Source organism: Mus pahari, chromosome 8 (assembly GCF_900095145.1).
Source record: "Mus pahari chromosome 8, PAHARI_EIJ_v1.1, whole genome shotgun sequence".
In the NCBI taxonomy this organism is placed as follows: domain Eukaryota; kingdom Metazoa; phylum Chordata; class Mammalia; order Rodentia; family Muridae; genus Mus; species Mus pahari.
The window spans coordinates 5,788,305-5,809,439 of record NC_034597.1 but is presented as its reverse complement, the minus strand read 5'-3'; the positions used below and the strand labels follow the sequence as shown (position 1 = coordinate 5,809,439).

The 21,135-nt window shown below is 40.5% G+C and overlaps 1 pseudogene; it reads right to left on the bottom strand.

Annotated features, from left to right (window-relative positions):
* Window positions 1–10,760: 10,760 nt before the first annotated feature.
* LOC110325700 lies at window positions 10,761–11,219 on the bottom strand (annotated as a pseudogene).
* Between the last annotated feature and the right edge of the window lie 9,916 nt (window positions 11,220–21,135).

The following is a 21,135-nucleotide window of genomic DNA, read 5'->3' as shown; positions in this document are numbered from 1 at the left end:
GACCCTTCCTCTACATTCAAAAGTTGCTCTCCCCCACAGGCTCTCACAGCTGACTGAAATCCCTGGATCCAGGGTAGAGCACTTCCCACAGTAAGCCCAAGGATTACTGGGAAGCTACAAGAGGTCCTCCTGAAGACTTGGGCATTCTAGCCTGGCTGATTTCCTTTTTGGTTTCTGGATTGTTCTTGGGACACTGGTAGGAACAACCAATAACCCACCAAATGGGCAATACAATGTTTTTGAACATAACCCAAACACACCACTCCTTGTCTCCTTGAAAATCTCAAATCTTTGAAGCTAACACCCCCCTTGAAGGCATCAAAATTAATATATCTCTGCAATAAGGCCTGGACTCAGTACTCACTAGATAATGGTTCCAAATGGCCACTTAATGGTACCCTAGATCCAATTATTTTAAGGGGTCTTAATACATACTGCCAGCAAACTGGAAAGTGGGAGGAGGTTATTTATGCTAAAGCCTTCATCTTTCTTCACTCCAATCCTTCCATGTGTTCTCCTTGCTCTCCAACTCAATGCCTGTTAGCCATGAAACCTGCACAATTTCCGCTAGATGACACCGCAATGTTAGATCCAGTTAATGAACCACCTCCTTTCCGCAGTAGACCTGTTTCCGTGCTGTCAAGACCCCAAATTGCTGCCTCATTTTCTTCTCACTGAGATACCTCAGAGCCTACTACCTCTAGCTCTCCTTCTGTGCCAGTCACAGGCCCCTCCAAATGTTCTACCTTGGCACCTACCTTCACCCTGCCTATCACTTGCTCTAAGGCCACAGTCAAGCCCCCAAGTCCTTCCCTTCAAGAGACACCTGACCCAGCAATGGTTCTTCCTCTAAGGGAAGTTGCAGGGGTAGACGGCCTAGTCAGGGTACATGTTCCTTTCTCACTGAGTAAACTTTCTCAGATAAAAAAGAGGTTGGGTTCTTATACCTCTAACTCCTTCACCTTTATTAAAGAACTTCAGTATATTACTCAGTTTTACAGCTTGATTTTCCATGATATACACATACTTACTAATAACTTACTTCCTGAGGAACGTGGGTGAGTTTGTGAACAAGCAAGAGCACATGCAGATGAAATTCATCAAACAGAGCCTATCCAGTCAGATCAGAGACAGTGCCTGACCAGCATCCTCAATGGAATTATAATTCCACAGGTGGTATTTTAGTCGGAGACTGGTGTATCACATGCCTTTTGGCAGGCCTGAGAAGGGCAGCCTTAAAGCTGGTAAATTTTGAAAAACTCCAAGAGGTTATCCAAGATAACCAGGAAAATCCATCTCAATTTTAAAAATGCCTCAAAAACGCTTTATTGCAGCATACCAATCTGGACCCTGAAAACTCAGAAGGTAAGCAACTTCTGATGACCTACTTCTTTTCCCAGAGCTACCTCAACATAAGAGCTAAACTTAAAAAGCTAGAGAGAGGACCCTTAACTCCACAGGCTGAAGTCTTAGTGCTGGCCTTCAAAGTGTACAATGGGAGAGATGAGAAAGTCCACAAACAAAAATACAATATTCTGGCGAAGGCTGTCTGACCAGCCCCAGCCACTGCTCTGGACTCATGCTCTTCTAAGACTCAGAGACCACCAGGCTCCTGCTACAAATGTGGTAGGCAAGGTCATTGGGCAGAAGCTTGCTCTAATCCCTGCAAGCCAAGGGGACCATGTCCTAGGTGCTATCAAGAGGGACATTGGGCCGTCGATTGCCATCATGTTATGTAGAACAGAGGGGCATCACCCCCAGATAACCCTCCAACTGATCTCCTAGGCTTGGCTATGGCTGACTGATGAGGTCCGAGCTCCCCTGACCTCACCACTGCCATCACTGACAGGAACTCCGGGTAGATATCTTGGTATGAGGGTGGTCTATCTCCTTCCTTTTGGACACTGGAGCCACTTACTCAGTCCTGACAGAGTTTTGGGGACTCACTTCTCCTTCTCGCTTTCCTATTGTCAGGGTAGAGGACAGTCTTACTTCCCTCACTAGACTCCACCACTTAGCTGCGTTTTTAGGGGTGTACCTCTCACACATTCCTTTTTGGTAGTGCCAACATGTCCTGTCCCCTTATTGGGAAGGAATCTTCTAGCTAGACTGGGAGCTTCTATTTCTTTTGCTCCCCATATTTGCCTAAACCTAAGCTTGCCAGCAGTTTCTATGCTCCTTGTTTTATCCAGCCAACCTACTAACAATATCATGTTATTTCCTTTATCAGCTTCACAGGTAGATCCCCAAGTCTGGGACGTCCAGAACCCATCTGCTGTGAAACACCATTCTCCTGTTGTCATCCAATTACGGGACTCTACCAGGTACATGACCCAAGCTCAATATTGTCTCTTTCTCCAGAGCCTCAGGGGACTTAAGCCTATCATTTCTAACCTCTTGAGAAAAAAACTCCTTCAACCTGCCTCTTCATTCTTTAACTATACTAGCAGTTAAGAAACCTAATGGTACCTATCGCCTGGTTCAAGACCTCAGGTATATTAATTCTGCAGTGGTTCCTCTCCATCCTGTTGTGGCTAGCCCTTACATACTTCTTTCCATTATCCCCTCAGGGACTTCCCATTTCTCAGTCCTAGATCTCAAATATGAATTCTTCTCTATCCCTCTAGATACCCAGTCACAGAACATATTTGCCTTTACTGGGACAGATACTGATACCCACTTTTCTACTCAACTTACCTGGACTGTTCCACCTCAGGGATTCTGCGATAGCCCACATCTATTTGGTCAAGCCCTGGCTTCTGACTTAACTCTGTCTCTCCCTAAGTTTAAGACCATACTTCATATAAATGATGTCCTTCTCTGTAGCCCCTTCTAGAAATTAACCAAGCTGACCTCTGCTCTTCTAAATTTCTTCTCCAGTCAAGGCTACAGGGTCTCACCTTCGAAAGACCAACAGTCCATTCCTCAGGTTACCTATTTGGGGCTAACAATTACCCAGACCTATAAGGCTATTACCTTAGGTAGAAAGAATGTAATTCAGTCTCTAACAGCTCCTTCTATGAAAGAAGAGATTGTATCATTCCTAAGAATAGTCAGTGTTTTTACATTTATGGGTTCCTTCCTTTTCCCTCCTTTCTTGTCATTTCTAGGAAGCAGCATCAGGCTCAACCCATGAACCTCTTCTCAAACCTGTGACCAAGCCCTTTCAAAGGCTCCAACAGACTCTCTTTAAGACCCCAGCCTTACATCTCCCTGACCTGACTCATCCTTTTTCCCTCTATGCAACTGAAAAAGAGGGATTTGCCCTTGGAGTCTTAGGGCACCAACTGGGACCTTCTTTTGCACCTGTAGCATACTTGTCAAAAAAAAAAAAAGATCTAAACATCCAGGGTGGGGCACCTTATATCCATACCTTAGCAGCCACTGAACTCCTTTTTCAAGACTCAAAAAACTAAACTTTGGATCTCCTATAACTGTCTTCTCTTCTCATGACTTGTCACAGCTCCTAACATATAAAGGTTTATAGAACCTCCCTCCCTCCAGGGTTCTTTCTCTTTAGGTAACTCTAATAGAAGACCCCACACTCACTTTCCAATCATGTCTGCCTCTTAATATTTCCAACCTTCTTCCTTGACCAAATACTGACCAATTGCTTTCTCACTCCTGCACTGAAACTTTAGAGGAACTATTACATCATCCTTCACACACACACACACAGGAGGGCACATTGCCTCAGGCCATCTATACCTGGTATACAGATGGCAGCTCCTTTTTACATGAAGGAGGTAGAAGAGTCAGATATGCCATAGTATCAGACACTAAGGTGGTGGAGACACAGGCCCTTCCTGCCCATACCACCAATCAACAGGCTGCACTAATAGCCTGATTGAGTTTTACTCAATCAAGGTGAAGTTCCTGTGACAGCTTAGCAAGAGTGGTTTTTAAAGAGTGGTTACCTTTCCTGAAGATTGAGGGTGGTAGGGAATATTAAAATGACAGGGGATATCTAGGGTCTTAAATAGGATTTGAGAAACTTGGGAAGTAATCTCTGGACCATTGTCTGATTGGAGCAAGGCTGGGACACCAAACCTGGGAATAATCTCTCAGAGGAGGAGATCAGAGACCATCTGAGCCCTTTTGTTATTTGTGGGAAATGCCTCTACCCACTGCTCAAAGGTGTCCACCAAGACCAGGAGGTACTTGGCACATCTGACAGTGGGTATGTGGGTAAAGTCAAGATGCCAGTCAGTTCCAGGAAGGGAACCTTTAGCCTGATGGGTAGGAAAAGTGGTGTTACGACACCTTGAGTTGGAGTCAGACATCTGACAGATTTTTCAAGAAGCAGTGATAGATTTTAAAATGTAAGTCCTCAGGAGTAGGCTGTAGGTGGGTCTTGACAAAAGAAGACAATGCTTGGCTGTTAAGATGAAAGAGTTGGTGAAGATAGGTCAGGGTTTGGTGGGTGTCGGGGGGTGAAAGTGGAGACGTAGGTTGTAGTGTAAGAATGTCCTGGGGGAGGATAAGACAAGTCTAGGCCTCTAAGGGCCACAGCTACAGCTGCCTCATCAGCTCGGTTGTTCCCCTTGGAGACGATAGAGTCATTCATGTGGTGGTATCTACAGTAGACAATCCCAATAGCTATGGGGAGATGGGAGGCCTTTAGCATGGCCACAATTTGGTTTGCATTAGTTATGACCCTCCTTTTCTGGTAAGTAATCTATGTTCCTTCCAGATATCACCATGGGACAGGAAGATATTGAAAGCATATTTGGAATCTGTGTAGATGCTGAGGGATTTTCCCTGTGCCAGTTGAAAGGCACGGGTAAGGGCTATTAGTGCAGCCTGTTGATTGGTGGTATGGGCAGGAAGGGCCTGTGTCTCCACCACCTTAGTGTCTGATACTATGGCATATCTGACTCTTCTACCTCCTTCATGTAAAAAGGAGCTGCCATCTGTATACCAGGTATAGATGGCCTGAGGCAATGTGCCCTCCTGTATGTGTGTAAAGGACGATGTAATAGTTCCTCTAAAGTTTCAGTGCAGGAGTGAGAAAGCAATTGGTCAGTATTTGGTCAAGGAAGAAGGTTGGAAATATTAAGAGGCAGACATGATTGGAAAGTGAGTGTGGGGTCTTCTATTAGAGTTACCTAAAGAGAAAGAACCCTGGAGGGAGGGAGGTTCTATAATCCTTTATATGTTAGGAGCTGTGACAAGTCATGAGAAGAGAAGACAGTTATAGGAGATCCAAAGTTTAGTTTTTTTGAGTCTCAAATAAGGAGTTCAGTGGCTGCTAAAGTATGGATACAAGCTCCCCATCCCTGGATAGTTAGATTTTTTTTTTTTTTTTTNACAAGTATGCTACAGGTGCAAAAGAAGGTCCCAGTTGGTGCCCTAAGACTCCAAGGGCAAATCCCTCTTTTTCAGTTACATAGAGAGAAAAAGGATGAGTCAGGTCAGGGACATGTAAGGCTGGGGCCTTAAGGAGAGCCTGTTGGAGCCTTTGAAAGGGCTTGGTAACAGGTTTGAGAAGAGGTTTGTGGGTGGGGACTAATGCTGCTTCATATAAAGGATGAGAAAGGAGGGAAAAGGAAAGAAACAGGAATGTAAAAAACTAGGTATTTCTAGGAATGATAAAATCTCTTCATTTGCAGAAGGAAAAGTTAGAGACTGAATCAGATTCTTTCTCTCTAAGGCAATAGACTTGTGGGTTGGGGTAATTGTTAGTCCTAAATAGGAGATCTCAACAGAGGTGTTTGGGATGACTCCTCCTGTCTCTGCCTTTCTCCCTCCTTGCCCTTCCCCCATGCTTGCACAAAAATGTGTATACACACACATCCCAAACTTTCAAATGCTTCTCAGCTGCTGCTTTATTACGGCTATGTTCAACTCATTAAATCTCTATTGTGCTTCTTTAGTGATATTACTGGTGATCACATGGACATTTTCCTCTGTCTAGCCTCTCCAGAAACAATCATTTCTATACTCACCAAGATCAATAGACTCAACACTTAGGGATCCAAAACGAGACATTGGCCTATAGTTCGCATATTAAAAAATACACTCACCTTCAAGAAAGGTGGAATTTAATTTTGTTTGCTTGGATGATCTGTTAGAGGATGGCAGGAAATACTTTGGAAATTACTTTTCGGCTAATTTTCTGGGGAGAGAATGGGATTCTCTAGGGCTGTGTTGCAGGCAGGAAGGCATGCTTTTGAAATGAAGACAAGTGGAGCCATTCATCCCCAGTGACTCACAAGCAATCATGCTGCTCACAGCATTCAATTAGATCTGCCACCACTTTGATCTAGCAAAGGAATTTCTTATTTCTCTGACTTGTTCGGTGCTGAGTGTCTTCCCTGAATCTCAGACAGGGAGACTGCTTGGCAGCATCATTTCTAAGGGGAACACAGTTGAACAGCCCAGCAGAGCCCAGAGGAAGCCATGATCCTTTCAATCTCTTTGTGATTAATCAGAGGGTCCCTATACACAGAGTGCCCAGGTTCCTCTCTGGGGAAGCCACATAGCATTGTGACCTTGAGCAATTTCCTCTATGACCCCTGATTTCCAAGCAAGCCCATTTTTCGATTCTGACATGAGGTTTAAGTAGTAAAGGACAGAAGGTATGCACGACAGAGGATCCCTGTCCATCATTTGGCCATCATTGTCCAGACTCCAGTCTCTGTTGTAGGGTAGTCTGAAAAATTGTTAAATATGTGTGAACTCTCTTCTGTGAGATGAGACTTCCTCCAGCAGGCAGTGGGGTTCTATCTTTTCCTTATCCCAGCATGGAGAAATTTATTCTTTGGTGTGCATGTTTTTTGATAATTTGATTGTCACAGGGTTCAATCATCCCTTTACATTATCTCCTCTCCTGTAAGAACCATTATACTGTACAAATATTGAAGGTATGAAAACCTTTGGTGTGAATCCTTGTTTATTGTTCAAACACTAAAGGTATGTAAACCATGTGGAGTGTATCTTATCTACAGTAAATGCTTAGAACATGCTTTCACTGTCACCCACATTAACTGTGTTAGACTAAAACATATTTATCTGGCTTTCTATGGGAGTTCCTGAATTTACCCTGGTGCATGGCATGCTCTTAGATATAACAAGTGAGTACAAGAGCAGACTGGACAGAGGAAGCCCTCAAAGGCATTAAAGTTAGACAAAAATAACAAGCCAACCTTTTTCATTAGAACATAGCATGGTGTATTTCACTAACTCCTTCACTTCTTAGAACAGTCCTGGACAGCCACTGTTGCTGCTCTGTTTTACACATGAAGGAGATGAAGGCCAGGGATGTGGAGCCAGCAACAAGGCCACTGAATGATTGGGTTGGCATTGTTTGTATTGATGTTTGTCTTATTTCAGAGTCTTTCAGTCCCCTCTCCTTCATATTCAGGCAAATCCACTTTAGGATGCACTTTCCCTTCACTCCCAAGCCTGTGTTTAGTTGTGGAGAAATGACAGAAAGAATACTGTTGGTTGGTAGGTTGGGAGCACTTGCTTCAGATGTAAAAGTAAAAGTAGGTATTATCTTGGGCCCACGTGCATAGTTTGAAGAGTCATTGAAGATCTAATAGAGTTCTACATAAAACTCATCTGGTCATGGGCTTTTGTTTTTGTTTTTGTTTTGTTTTTGTTTTTGTTTTTTTGTTTTGGTTGGGAGACTATTAATGACTGCTTCTATTTCTTTAGGGGTTTTGGGACTGTTTAGATGGCTTATCTGTTCCTGATTTAACTTTGGTGTTTGGTATCTGTCTAGAAAACTGTCCATTTCATCCATATTTTCCAATTGAGTTGAATACAGGCTTTTGTAGTAGGATCTGATGATTTTTTGAATTTCCATGGTTTCTGTTGTTATCTCTCTCTTTTCTTTTCTGAATTTATTCATTTGGTTACTTTCTCTGTCCCCTCTGGTTAGTCTGGCTAAGGATTTATCTGTCTTGTTGATTTTCTCAAAGAACCATCTCCTGGTTTTGTTGATTATTTGTATAGTTTTGTTGTTGTTGTTGTTGTTTCTACTTCATTGATTTCAGGCCTGAGTTATATTATTTCCTGCTGTCTACTCTTGAGTGTAATGCATTTTTCTTTTGTTCTAGAACTTTCAGGTATGCTGTCAAGCTGCTAGTGTAAGCTCTCTCCAATTTCTCTTTGGAGGCACTCAGACCTATGAGTTTTCCTCTTACCACTGCTTTCATTGTGTCCGATAAGTTTTGGTGTTTTCATTTTCATTAAATTATAAAAAGTCTTTAATTTCTTTCATTATTTTTCCTTGACCTAATTATCATTGAGTACAGTGTTTTTCAGCTTCCATGTGTATGTGTGTTTTTTATTGTTTTTGTTGGTATTTAAGACCAGTCTTAGTCCGTGGTTATCTGATAGATTCCATGGCATTATTTCAATCTTGTATTTGTTGAGGCCTGTTTTATGACCAATTATATGGTCAATGTTGGAGAAGGTACTATGAGGTACTGAGAAGTTATATTCTTTTGTTTTAGGATGAAATGCTCTATAAATTTCTGTTAGATCCATTTGTTTCATAACTTCTGTTAGTTTCAATTTGTCTCCGTTTAGTTTGTGTTTCCATGATCTGTCCACTGCTGAGCGTGGAGTCTTGTAGTTTCCTACTATTATTGTGTAAGGTGCAATGAGTGTTTTGAGCTTTAGTAAAGTGTTTTTGTTTTGTTTTGTTTTGTTTTATTTTGTTTGTTTTGTTTTTCTTTTTTTTATGAATGTTGGTGCCCTTACATTTGGATCATAGGTATTCAGAATTGAGAGTTCTTCTTGGTAGATTTTTTCCCTTTCAATAGTTTGAAGTTTCCTTCCTTATCTTTTTTGATGACTTTTGGTTGAAAGTTGATCTTATTCAATATTAGAATGGCTACTCCAGCTTGTTTCTTGGGACCATTTGCTTGGGAACTTGTTTTCTAACCCTTTACTCTGAGTTAGTGTTTGTGTTTGACACTGAGGTCTGTTTCCTGTATTCAGCAAAATTCTAGGTCCTTTTTATGTATGCAGTTTGTTAGTCGATGTCTTTTTATTTGTGAATTGAGTTCACTGATGTTATAAGATATTAAGGAACAGTGATTATTGCTTCCTGTTATTTTTGATGTCATTTTTATGTTTGTGTGGTTATCTTCTTTCCAGTTTGTTGAAAGAAGATTACTTTCTTGTTTTTTCTAGGGTATAGCTTCCCTTCTTGTGTTAGAGTTTTCCATCTATTTTCCTTTTTAGGTCTGGATTTGTGGAAAGATATAGCGTAAATTTGGTTTTGTCATGGAATATCTTGGTTTCTCTTGAAGGGAAATGAAATTTAAGATAAAATTTGAGGCCTGATTTATGTAACTTATGTCAAATAGTCCAAAGAAAAAGTTGTTTGCAAGCTTAGAAGCCTGAGGCTGAGAATATAGTGGAACAGGCCCAGACATATCCGGGCAGGCCTGTTGTTAAAACATTCCTGGGGCTGCAGGCCTTAAAGACAAAAAAAGGAATGCAGGAACTTGTCCGGGCTATCTTGGCTGAGTTATCAGCCACCTAGTTTGAAGTTATATGTTAACCAAATGTTCTGCTGACCTAGATAAGCATCTGCCCCTTAGGTCTCCTGACATCCTGACTTGCACGTACTATTCTGCTGATGTGTAATCATTTTCTGCTGATGTTTAAATGAGCCAATCGTGTGAAACCGCACTAATTCCTCCTGGCCCCCGACCCTCTCCCTATAAAAACCCCTAGCTTTCAAGCCTCCTGGTCGATTCCTCTGTCTCCTGCGTGAGATACATATTGGCCCGGAGCTCTGCAATTAAACTACCTCGTGTTTTTACATCAAGAAGGTCTCTCATGTTTCCTTGGGTAGGCCCTTTCCCAAGACTTCAGTGGGGGTCCCCGAAAGGGGGTCCTACACTCTCTCTATGGTAATTGGAGAGCTGTGGTACAGGGTCAGCTCTGGGGTGCAGACAGAAATGAGGATAATGACCCCATGTGAACCTTGGTTCGTATGTCCTGATGGAAGGGTTCCTCTTGGGCCAGGAATTTGAAGAGAAGTAGTGGTCTTACCTGTGCTTGCTGGTGTATCGGCATTTCTGAGAGACCATCTCTCTCCTGTTGGCCTTTGTGTATGTAGCTCTGTGGCACAAGATCAGCTCTGGGCACAGACTTAAGGCTCCTGTTCTAGGCCACTCCTTGGTTCCTGTGTCCTGAGGGTTCCTCCTGGCTCTTTCTCAATAGTGGTGATGGTTTTACCTATGCTCACACTCCTGTCTGCAGTCTTGGGAGGCTAACTTTCTCCCAGGGATATTTGGGTATGGAGTCCCGTGGCACAGGATCAGCTCTCGCCTTTGCATTTCTTGTCACAGGGCCTCACTTGTCTTCCTTTACAGAGCCTAGCTTTCTAGCATATAGGCAGAGAGAGATTGATGATTAAAATTTCTAGGAAAAATAAATGAAGTTGTTAGGAGCCAGGGTGACTGGTTAATTTAAAATCTCTGAAAGAAGTAAAGGTAGAAATGGGATTGTGAATTTCACCTTTCCAGAGATGGGAAGGCAAATACTAGTAAAAATACAAAAGAATAATAACAAAAGTTGTCCTCAAACATTGACAGGCAGAAGAATGGGTGCCGCAGACAGACCTCACTTGCGTCTTCGATCCATGGGCAAAACTTGGGTTCAGTTATAGGTGGGCAAAGAGTCGGTGAAAGTGGAGTGACAAACAGATGCCACACAAGGGAGTGTGGATCTGAATGTAATGAGTCAAATCGAGCATCAAACTTTTTTTTTTTAATGAATGAGGCAATTTATTAACCCAGCATCCTTTGTTCTAAATGCTTCTTGTTGGCAGCTGCCACCTGTCCAGCAATCCTGTCCAGATCTCTCTGTCCCTGAGGTGTTAGCTTGTGGCCCCCATCTTGGTCCTTTTCCACCATTTTCAATCCCTCCAGGGCTTGGAGGACCCAGCAGACCATACTCTTAGAGCCTCTGCTGAAGTGGCTGGGTCTGACACCATTTCTCTGCCGTCCTCCATAGTTCTTGGTCATGGAACCAACCCCTGCACCACCTCGGAGGTACAGGTGCTGTGCTGTGGAAGCAGCTTGTGTGTAGAACCAGTTCTCATCATATGGGGCAAGCTCTTTATGTTTGGCCAGCTTGACTGTGTCCACCCATTCAGGGACTTTCAGCTTCCCAGACTTTTTGAGGAAGGCTGCCAGAGCTCTGATGAACTCCTGCTGGTTAACGTCTTTTACAGTAACTCCAGGCATCCAGGTATCGTACTGCCTCCCAGCTGCCAGCCAGGGGAAAGGGAGCATCAAACATTTTATACAGAAGAAAATAGGGAAGTTACACAAAACAGAGGAATGCGAACAGGGAAGGACTAGCAGGAACCAACTGGGATAAAATTCAGTGTTAACAGCTGGGATCAAAAATAGCTCCACCTAGAGTCAGCTTAAACTTAGAAGCCAGGAGCAAGGGCTTCATGCCCTTGCCATAGTTCCTATTCTAGTCTATTGTATAGTCCACCTTCCCCCAGGCCATTGTTAATACTTGTATATGGTTGTAACTCAGCTATCTATAGTTCTAAGTATATACTCTGGTTCCTCCTTAGATCACAAACTTCCTTCTTCCTAGATAATGGTAAATTACTGTGTAGGGCAGTGACTTAGTTATCCATGCCTAAGGTCGGCCCAAGGACTGCCTACCTAGGATCTAAGTTAGGTATATGTCAAAAATTCAATCCTTACGAGGACTTATAATAAAGCAATATTAAGGGAAAACACACAGATCCATTTATCAACTAAAGCAAAGACATTGGAGCATTCGTTATACAGGATGCTACCGTTCCAGGAGACGAAGTTTCCATGAACTTTTCACCTTGGGACAGTGCCCAGGTTTTTGGGGCCTGTTGCGCTTGATACTCAAGTCTCTGCACTCTTGGCTAGAGCAGCTATGAAGACATGTGTATCTTCTCCTATGATTTTTAGCATACAAGAGCCACAATGATGCACCCAGATAGCATGCTTATGACATGTCTTCATTTGCCTCTGCCTTTCCTTTTCTTACTCTCTTTGTCCCCTCCCTACATTTCTGGGAATACCGCCCAAGACAACTGTTGCATTTGAATGTTAGTCTGAAGACCTGTTTCTGGGGAATGTAACTCAGGATGAAGCCCAAATGTCACCTTACTTCAACATCCTCTTTTGTCTGAAATTCACTCTTGAGTCTGATAGGGAGATTTACTACTCCTTAAAGGCAAATAAAATAAGGTTCAGGCAGGCTCTGTAACTAGCACAGAGTTGCTGACCACCTAAGGAGGGGGATGTAATAATAGGGTTTGGCCTCAGTCTCCATATCTTTACCCCTTGGGCCAACACACAGATCTTGCTCATTTTATAGATTCAGCCAGAATATTCAGTGTGTATGACTCCAGTTTACAGGATACTAAATGGTTTTCATAAAATCAATTTCACAAAACTTCTCTTAGACTGAGTAGGCACATGTCTGTAAAATGTTTAGGCTTTCATTTGGATAGAAGTGATATGTAGCAAATACGCCTTATTTTTATAGTTGTGACATAAACACAACAAATAAAACGTTCTTTAATCCATTGTTAAGTTCTAAGGCAGTCTCCCCTTTGCTTGCTTTACCATTGCCTTGTTCAATAATATGAACATATTTATTTAAAGGTTTGTTGGTTACATTTGTTGGGTGGCTCACTACTGACCACTCTACTTGGAGTAATGGGATTCTTGCATTTTGTTCCAAGAAAGAGAAGATGGTCAAAATATATTATGCATTTGCACAAAAATGGCTGTAAATAACACAGTATAACAAAAAGTAATTTATTAAATATTGTTTTTTCTTCTTCTGAGCCAGCTATACAGCATCTAGAAGGCCGATAATCAGCACAATATGGTCAGTGGGTTTTCCTCAAGTGAGATTCATAGAAATACAGATTTTTTTTTTATGTTGAATAACCTGTCTTTCCAGGTCCTCCCTAGACAACCCTATCAGCTGCATCCATTTTAACTGTCCTAGAGCAGGACTTGCTTCTTCTTGTTCTTTAGAGGAAGTAGGTGCCCCATGTCAGAATTACATATTTCTTTGTCCATGGCTATTCATAATGTCCTCTAATTATTACCTTCCTATCTGTGGTGAGGAGTCTGTTCATTTTTTCCTTTGGTGAGTTTTGGATTTCCTGTTTCTCCTTCATGATACTCCTTAAGGATTCTGAAGTTTTGCTGGCATTTTTGAAGAGGGAACTTTCACTTTTCTTTTTACTCTTTCTGCTCTTGTCTCTATTTTCACTTATTTTACATGTATTTCTCTTTTCCAGCTTCTTAAGATGGAAATTAGCATTTATTTTACAGTAAAATGTTTAAAACAAGAAATTTCTTTATAACTACTCTTTTTATCTGCATCCAAAACATTTTGATGTATTACAGTTTAATTTCCATTCAAATTGAAACACTTCCTAAATATTTCTTAAGATTCCTTTGGTAACTCAAGGAATATTTAGAAGAACATTATCTTAATTTTGAATTATTTTCATGAATTTATACTTTAATTGGGTTATAGCAAGAAAATGTAGCTGCAGGAGTTCAGGCATTTAAGAAACATTTGCTGTGAGGCATTTATGTCTTTATCATTATGGAGAGCTGTAGATATCCCCATTTGGTACTTATCATCACATGTTTTCATAATGAACACTTATTTCTCATGAATCTTGTTGGATGGAATGATTTACTGATCTTGGTTTGACTTAAGTACCTATGTGCACATGGTCAAAAATCTATTAATTTAGGACTAAGGTCATCTTACTGTTTTGATGGCTCTGCTTTGAGCTGCTCATCTGCTTGTCTTATGAGCCATCTTTTTTTATGCATATCTTGTTAAACTTGGGCCCAAGAGACAGCAAGTTCATGTTTTTCTCAATGAAACCTATCATTACTTTTAAATTCTAGGACTGTGATTAGCATACTAACTCTTCTTATTCATGACATTGCCTTACACAAATCATTTGACCAAAGTTATGGCACGGGAAAATGTACTCATTTCATACCAAAGCGACATGCATATAGACCTTTTTTATAAAACCTCATTTGTCTTGTTAATATGCCCATGCTAACATGTTTGCCTTTGTTATATATTCCTAATGTGCTGATTGGTTACTCTGAAGTGTGCCTTTGGTCCTTTGGGGATACCATGCTGAAGTCTTTTATATTTGACATGTCTATTTTGGAGGTCTATCTACTCCAAACTTTATGCTACCATTTTCTAACTTTTAAAAATATTTCCATGTATATGATTTTAATCTATCTGCATTTTTATACTTAAACTACATCATTTGTATACAGAATAGTGTTGGGTCTTACTTTTTAGTCCATTCTGAAAATCTCCACATTTTAATTAGAAATTATAGTCAACCAGGTTATTTTTCCTAAAACATGTTAAGAGTTCAGCATAAGCTAGGTTTACAAATAGAGCCTAGTAAATACACATTTATGTTTTATAAAGCATCACTGATGCTCGATAACCACATTAGTAAAAACAAGGCTTAGGAGAAGCTGGGAGATCTTAGTCAAATTATGTGAATTCTGACAAATACAGAGGGTCTATTCAGATGGTCTACAGATTTACAAATACTTATTTGTTTGAAGTGCTTTTTTAACTTTTTAAGTAGAATCCAGTTCTTTTGTTCAGGCTGATTTTAATTGTCCAACTTCAAATGGTCTTATTGACCCCATCTCCTCAACTACAGCCAAGACAGAGCATCACACTGGGCTAAATATCTGCATGCTTGAATAAAATATATTTATCTTTTAAAGTTTTATTTGTTTGCTTATTTACTTATTTACTTACTTATTTTTTTTTTTTTTTGCTGGAAGGGAAACCAGGCTTTTATGTGTACTAAGCATATAACCTAGAATGAAACTATACACTAGTTCCAATTGACTATAAACTGCATATGACAAGAAAATATATACCATTTCCTCTTCAGTTCCTCTACCATGTCTCTTTTACATCATGTTTCAAACTTGAAATCTGATCCTAAATTCACCATGGTGAAACTATTTGCTGGACAAAACCCTTTTTACTTCATGGCCAACAGATAGACCAGACCATATGAACAACTTTAGGTCAAGTGGCTAGCTACACTAAACCTCTTGCTTTGTAGAGTGCAAACAAAATGCTATATCACTAGGAAGCAAAAACCAGTAAGGGGCTTTGTCTTGAAGCCTGGTGACAGGTCCCTTTGGGTAAAACTCAGTAACCAAAAGAAGTTGATTCCCTAATGTATAGATCGGAGCTTATAGGCATCACCATTGACACTGGTCCTGGTGTCGGGTAGAAACCTGTGCTGTAAGATTAATATCATTTCCCTGGGTAAGTCCACAGCATAACTATCTTCCTTTTGAGGTTGTATAAGACTGTGCAACCAGCCTCCCACCCTCAGGTGCATTGTACCTTACCATTAACTTGTGAGCCTGTGTTCTTTGGTGAAGCTTATCAAAATGAAACAACAAACACAGGAGAACACACTATTCTACTACATGGAGGTTAATATTTAAATAGAGAATCTATAACTTTCTTTTTTGTTGTATCTCTGTCTGCTTTGGGTATCAGTGTAGTGCTAGCTCCATTTAGTGTTAGCATCATTTCTTCTTCTCTTTGAGAAGCATTGGTTTTTGTTCTTTAAAGGCCTGGTAAATTCTCTAGTGGTATACCCACTAGAGCCTGGGCTTTTTATTGGGGAGTTGCAAGGAGCAAGTTGGTTTTTTGTTGTTTGGGTTTTTTTTGTTTTGTTTTGTTTTGTTTTTTAAATGGGGTTTGGTCTCATTGCTTGAAAGCTGGTAGGAGATTCAAGATTGATAAACTTTTTGCCATATTAACCAAATAAAAGAGACAAAAGACTCATATTAATAAAATCAGAGCTGAAAAGGGAAATCCAGTAAGTTGTCAGGGTGGGTCTACTGTAAGGACACACTTCAACATCTTATTCCACTAAATTGGAAAATCTAAAAGAGATGGATGAATTTCTTAATTCATATGACTTGCCAAAGTTGAACCAAGAAGAGATAAAAATGTAATCAGATTAATCACAAACAATGTGACTGAAGCAGGGACAGGCCAGTGCTAGCTCTTGATAAATGGGGAGTTCCACATGTTGTCACAGTTTCAGGAAAGCTGTGGTTTCTGGGTAGGGACCAGATGTAAACCTGGGTTGTTATCAAAAGGTGCAGGGAATTTCTACACCTTCCAGCTTCTCCAGCTTATAAAGCAGGTCCATGAGAACAACAACTGATTATTTGACAGCCTTGAAATCCTATACCATAACTTGCAGTCAGGCATGATGATGCCTCCTCCAGTGTCTTTATTCTATGGATTGTTTGGGCTCTCCTGTGTCTTTTATGTTCCATAAAAACTTTGTGAGCATAGTTTTCAATTTAACTGCATTGGAATTTTGATGGGGGATTGCTTTGAATCTGTAGGGGTTTTTTTTTTTTTTTTTTTTTTTTTTTTTTTTTTTTTTTTTTGTAGAATGGACATTTTTACAGCGCTAATCCTATCAGTCCCTGAGCTCAGGAGGTCTCTACTTTTATGTTTTTCAATTTCTTTCTTCAGTGTCTTAAGTTATTTTGCCCAAGCCTTTTGTTTTCTTGTTTAAATTTATTCAAAGATATTTCTTGAGGCTGTTGTGGGTAGGATTCTTTCTATGATTTCATCCCTTTAAAAAATTATAAAAACTTGACCTTAAATTTAAATATCACACTCTCAGATTAACTATATCTATAGCATATACAACTCAATGAATTTATACATAGTTAAAATAAACATTTGGCATGTTCATTACTGGCATATAAAAGGTAACTAATTTTGTGTATTAAGTTTTGATTCTGCTTCTATGCTGAAGGTGTTTATCAGTATGAGATTTCTGGAGACATCTTTAGGGCTTTTTATGTATGGAACCATATCATCTGCAAGTAAGAATGCCTGGACTCTTTTTCTATTTGTAGCCCATTTATCTTGTTCTCTTGTCTTATATCTACGATGAAAGTACTATGGTAAATAGAATGGAGAGCAGACATACTTGTCAGCAATTGTTGATAAATGCTTTGTTTTCCCCCATTTATCATGATATTCGCTGTAGACTGGCTAGATGGCTGGCCACTGAGCTTCAGGAATCCACCTACTACTTACTACTAGTAGTAGTTAGTAGCATAGTTACTACTACTGCATCCATCCCCAGTGCTGAGGTGTTGCTCACCTGATGATCTTCCTTCTTCTCTGAAGCTTCCTCTGTCTTTCCCTTCAGCTCCAGTACTTTCTTGGACTATGTTAGCAGTAAATCTTATTAAAGGTTTCTTTTCTAAAATCCAAAGACATTGCTTTGGCCTTCATTCTATTAGAATACCCTTTTCATGTAGAATCTGGGTCTTCAGTCTTCTCCTTTCAATCCTTTAGGTACTCAATTCTTTCCTGGTCCCCATAGTTCTGCACACCAAGATCTTGTAGCTCTTTATTTCAGTTCACTGTATGAAATGTGTTTTTTTGGTTTTGTTTTGTTTTCATTCAAATCATTTTTCTTTTCACATTCAGGTTAGCCAATTTTACTAGTGCCAAGAGACTTTCATAGGAGTCTGAATTCTACAGGGTACCCTGGTGTCTATAGATTTGTAGAAGCCATATCTTCTATTAACTACAGGTAAGTCAGTTGTTGCGTTGATTAGTCAGACTTCATTATGTGTAAACCATTTATGCACAAAATAGAATTATCACGGACATCTTCCTATCTCTATAAGTGGTGTTACACATGCATCTCTAAGAATGATTTGTCCCTTTGGCCTCATAAGACTGTGTTTGTTTGTTTGTTTGTTTGTTTGTTTGTTTGTTTGTTTCTTTCTTTCTTTCTTTCTTTCTTTCTTTCTTTCTTTCTTTCTTTCTGGAATGTAGTGGGTTGGTCTGGTGCTTCTATGTATTAAAAGGCTAAATACCTGGTTGCTCCAAGATGAGCAGATCCTCACATACACCAGCTTTTGTTGTGCAACCTTGCCCCCCACCCCAAGTTATTGCTGATTGGTTAATAATGATGCCTATACCCTATATCAGGGCACAAGAGAGATTGGTGGGACTTCAGGCTCTGGGCTTGGGGTCTTAGGCAGGTACCACCATGGAGAAGGAGAAAAAGACATGGAGCGAGGAAGAAGCCACCACAGGGTAGCATGAGCATGTGGCCATCAGGTCTGCCCTGTTGGAGCAGGAGTAGCCCAGGTGGAACATGGCAAGTGATATCTTGGGGTTATTGACTGGGAAGTAGAAAAAGTAGTATAGAGGGTTGATCTCTGTCCAGTTTTAATGCTTTAAGCTTATTATAAATCTAAAGATTTTGTGTCTTTTATTTGGGAATTATATGGTCTAAGTGGGGTAAGAAACCACCAAATAATATTTACCATAGCACTAGGAAAGTAGTATGAAGTGCTTATCAGTTCACTGAACATATCTGGGAATGTTTTCCTGTCCCAACAAATTTGTGTATATCATTAACTTTAGTTTACATCCAAATTTCATTGGGGTCAAACCTTGCTATCTAGTCTCAGTAATGAGACTTAACCACATCGTTTTAAACTGATGCCCTAGAAAAAGATAATCTGTAGAGGGTTCTCAACAAAAATATGGTTTCTCAATTCTCTCAGTAACTAAGCTTTGAAAAATCTCTAGAAGATATATGATGAAATATTAGTTATTAGTATTTAAAAGATCTATGTGCAAGTTCATGCTGGGTCTTAGCTGTGCTCCTTCAGGAAAATCACCTAATCTTTCTGATCTCAACTCTTCTCCATACAAATAATAGTTTGTCCATTTTTGTAATATTCTTATTGGAAAACATAAAGAAGATATGAAGTTAGAAAGTAAACATAAGTTCAGTTGTAGTTTTAACCCTAGTGATAATTATGGTTATTGTCTTATGTTTTGGGAACACTGATATATTATATATAGTTGGACTATATATAATATATTTCTAACTTAATACCTTCACAACAGGTGTTGAGGTTTGGTCTTTTTCTATGTATTTTAATGCTAAATACTAGCCCTCAAGGTTGCCCACAGGGACAAGAAAATACTCACATATACAAGTGTGCTCTGTAATCTTGTCCCCCAAGTTATCAATGATTGGTGAATAAAGATGCCTATAGCCTACAACTGGGCAAAAGATAGATAGGCAGAGTTTGGGTTCCCCGGCTTTGGGTCAGAGGAGAGACCACTAAGAGGAGAAGAAAGAAGGTTGAGAGAGGAGAGACACCATGGGGCTATGAAAACATGAACACGAGACCTGACTAACTGGAGTTAAGAGTGACCCAGATGGAACAGAGCAAATTATAACTCAGGGTTATTGATAGGGAAGTAAACATAATAACATAGAGGGTAGATATCTGCCCATCTCTAGTGCCAATTAAGGCTTATTATAAATATAATGGTTGTGTGTCTTTTATCTGTGAACTGAATGATCTAACACTGGGTAGACCCCTTGTCCACGACAAACAGGTCCATGAAGCTATGTTTGCCTTTGTAGTACTTGGCTCCAAATGATTGAGAGTTAGTCAGTTACTGCCAATGGCTCAGGTTTTTGCCTCATTTCTAAGTTTGTAACAGCAGAGAAAGCCAAGTATGCACTCCTCATCAATCACACAGATGTTCCTCTTCCAGACAGTCACCTGTGGCGTTCCTACTAAAAGTTTCCTGTCAGCACACAGCTGAGGTTTGGCTCCCTCACTGTACTGCTCTGCCACAGTTCCATCTCTCAAGAGCAAGAGGTGGCTGCTGACTTTTGTTCAGCATACTCCCAGTAGTCTTTGTGTGCTCACATTAGGGCGGCCTTCAATTCTTCCCACATACTGTGTGCTTCATGTCTCTCTTTCTGAAGCTCAATTCACTTTGCATGTTTTGCCATCTGCATGTTCTGCAGTCTGTAGTTTTAGCTTCCATTCTCTTTCCCTCAGCGATGCACTAAGACAAATGTGTCAGGATGTAGCTCATGTGGCCGCCTAGCATTGTCTTATGTACACGCCATCACCTCATTAGCTGTTGCCCTAATGTTTAGTGCTTCAGCTTCTTTGCTCATCTATAAAAAGGATATACTAGGTTCTACAAGTAATTTTAAGACTAAAATAAAAACAGCTTTGTGTATTCTCACAGGATTCAAGACACAAGGTAGAACTGTACAGTCTTAACACTCCCATCAATTAGGATGCTCCAGCTAAAGGTCCTTCTTCCCCACTCCTCCTTGGCTCTAGGTTCCTTACAGGTTCACAGGCTTCCTTCCTGGGGTCAAAAGAATTCCCATGCCCAGAGCGGCTGTCTGAGAGTCACAACTCATGTTTTGCAGCTGTTTCTACAGCTTAGAGCTGCTCAGACAGAACCACACAATGAGTAAAGGAAACCTCAATAGAGTCTGCTCTTGTTGACATGGTAACCTGACTACCAGCTGTCTGCAGGCTGTCAGGCTGCACATGGAAGAGACTTTTACCACCTGTACCTAATTAGCAATTCTCAGCAGAGCAGGGAGGGAGACAGGAGTGGGTCTATAAAATCACTAGATTCTATGGAAGTCTTTAGTACACCCTGTCTAGACAAGCCCCTCTTTCAAGATGGGCTTAGGGTTTGCTCTTTTACTCCCTGGCTCTACCAGCTGCTTATCTCAAGGTGCTGAGTGGCATCTGCTTGAAGACAGTTTGCCTTCAGATTTCCATCTGACTGCTTTCCAAAAGCTTCCCAAGGATGCTTTTGCAAGCAGGGACTAGAAAGATGCAACAGAACAGCAGTTGTCAGATCCACTGGGACTGAGAGACGAAAGTTGCTTCTTAGCTTGTAACACTGGGACCAGAGAGAAGTCTCTGGGACATAAGGAGGTGCAGGGTCTTACCTCTCTGAAGCAATGCATTCATGCTCCCTGTTTTATTGCTCCAACTTTAGTAAAAGGGTCTGGTTTCTTTGTTGAAGGTCTGGGCACACAGTTGTCACAAGAGATGGATTCCTTCCTTCCTTCCTTCCTTCCTTCCTTCCTTCCTTCCTTCCTTCCTTCCTTCCTTCCTTCCTTCCATCCTTCCTCCTTCCTTCCTCCTTCAAAGAATCATTAGGTCTTAATTCAAAAGCCTGTACTCCACAAAATTAGAAAACCTT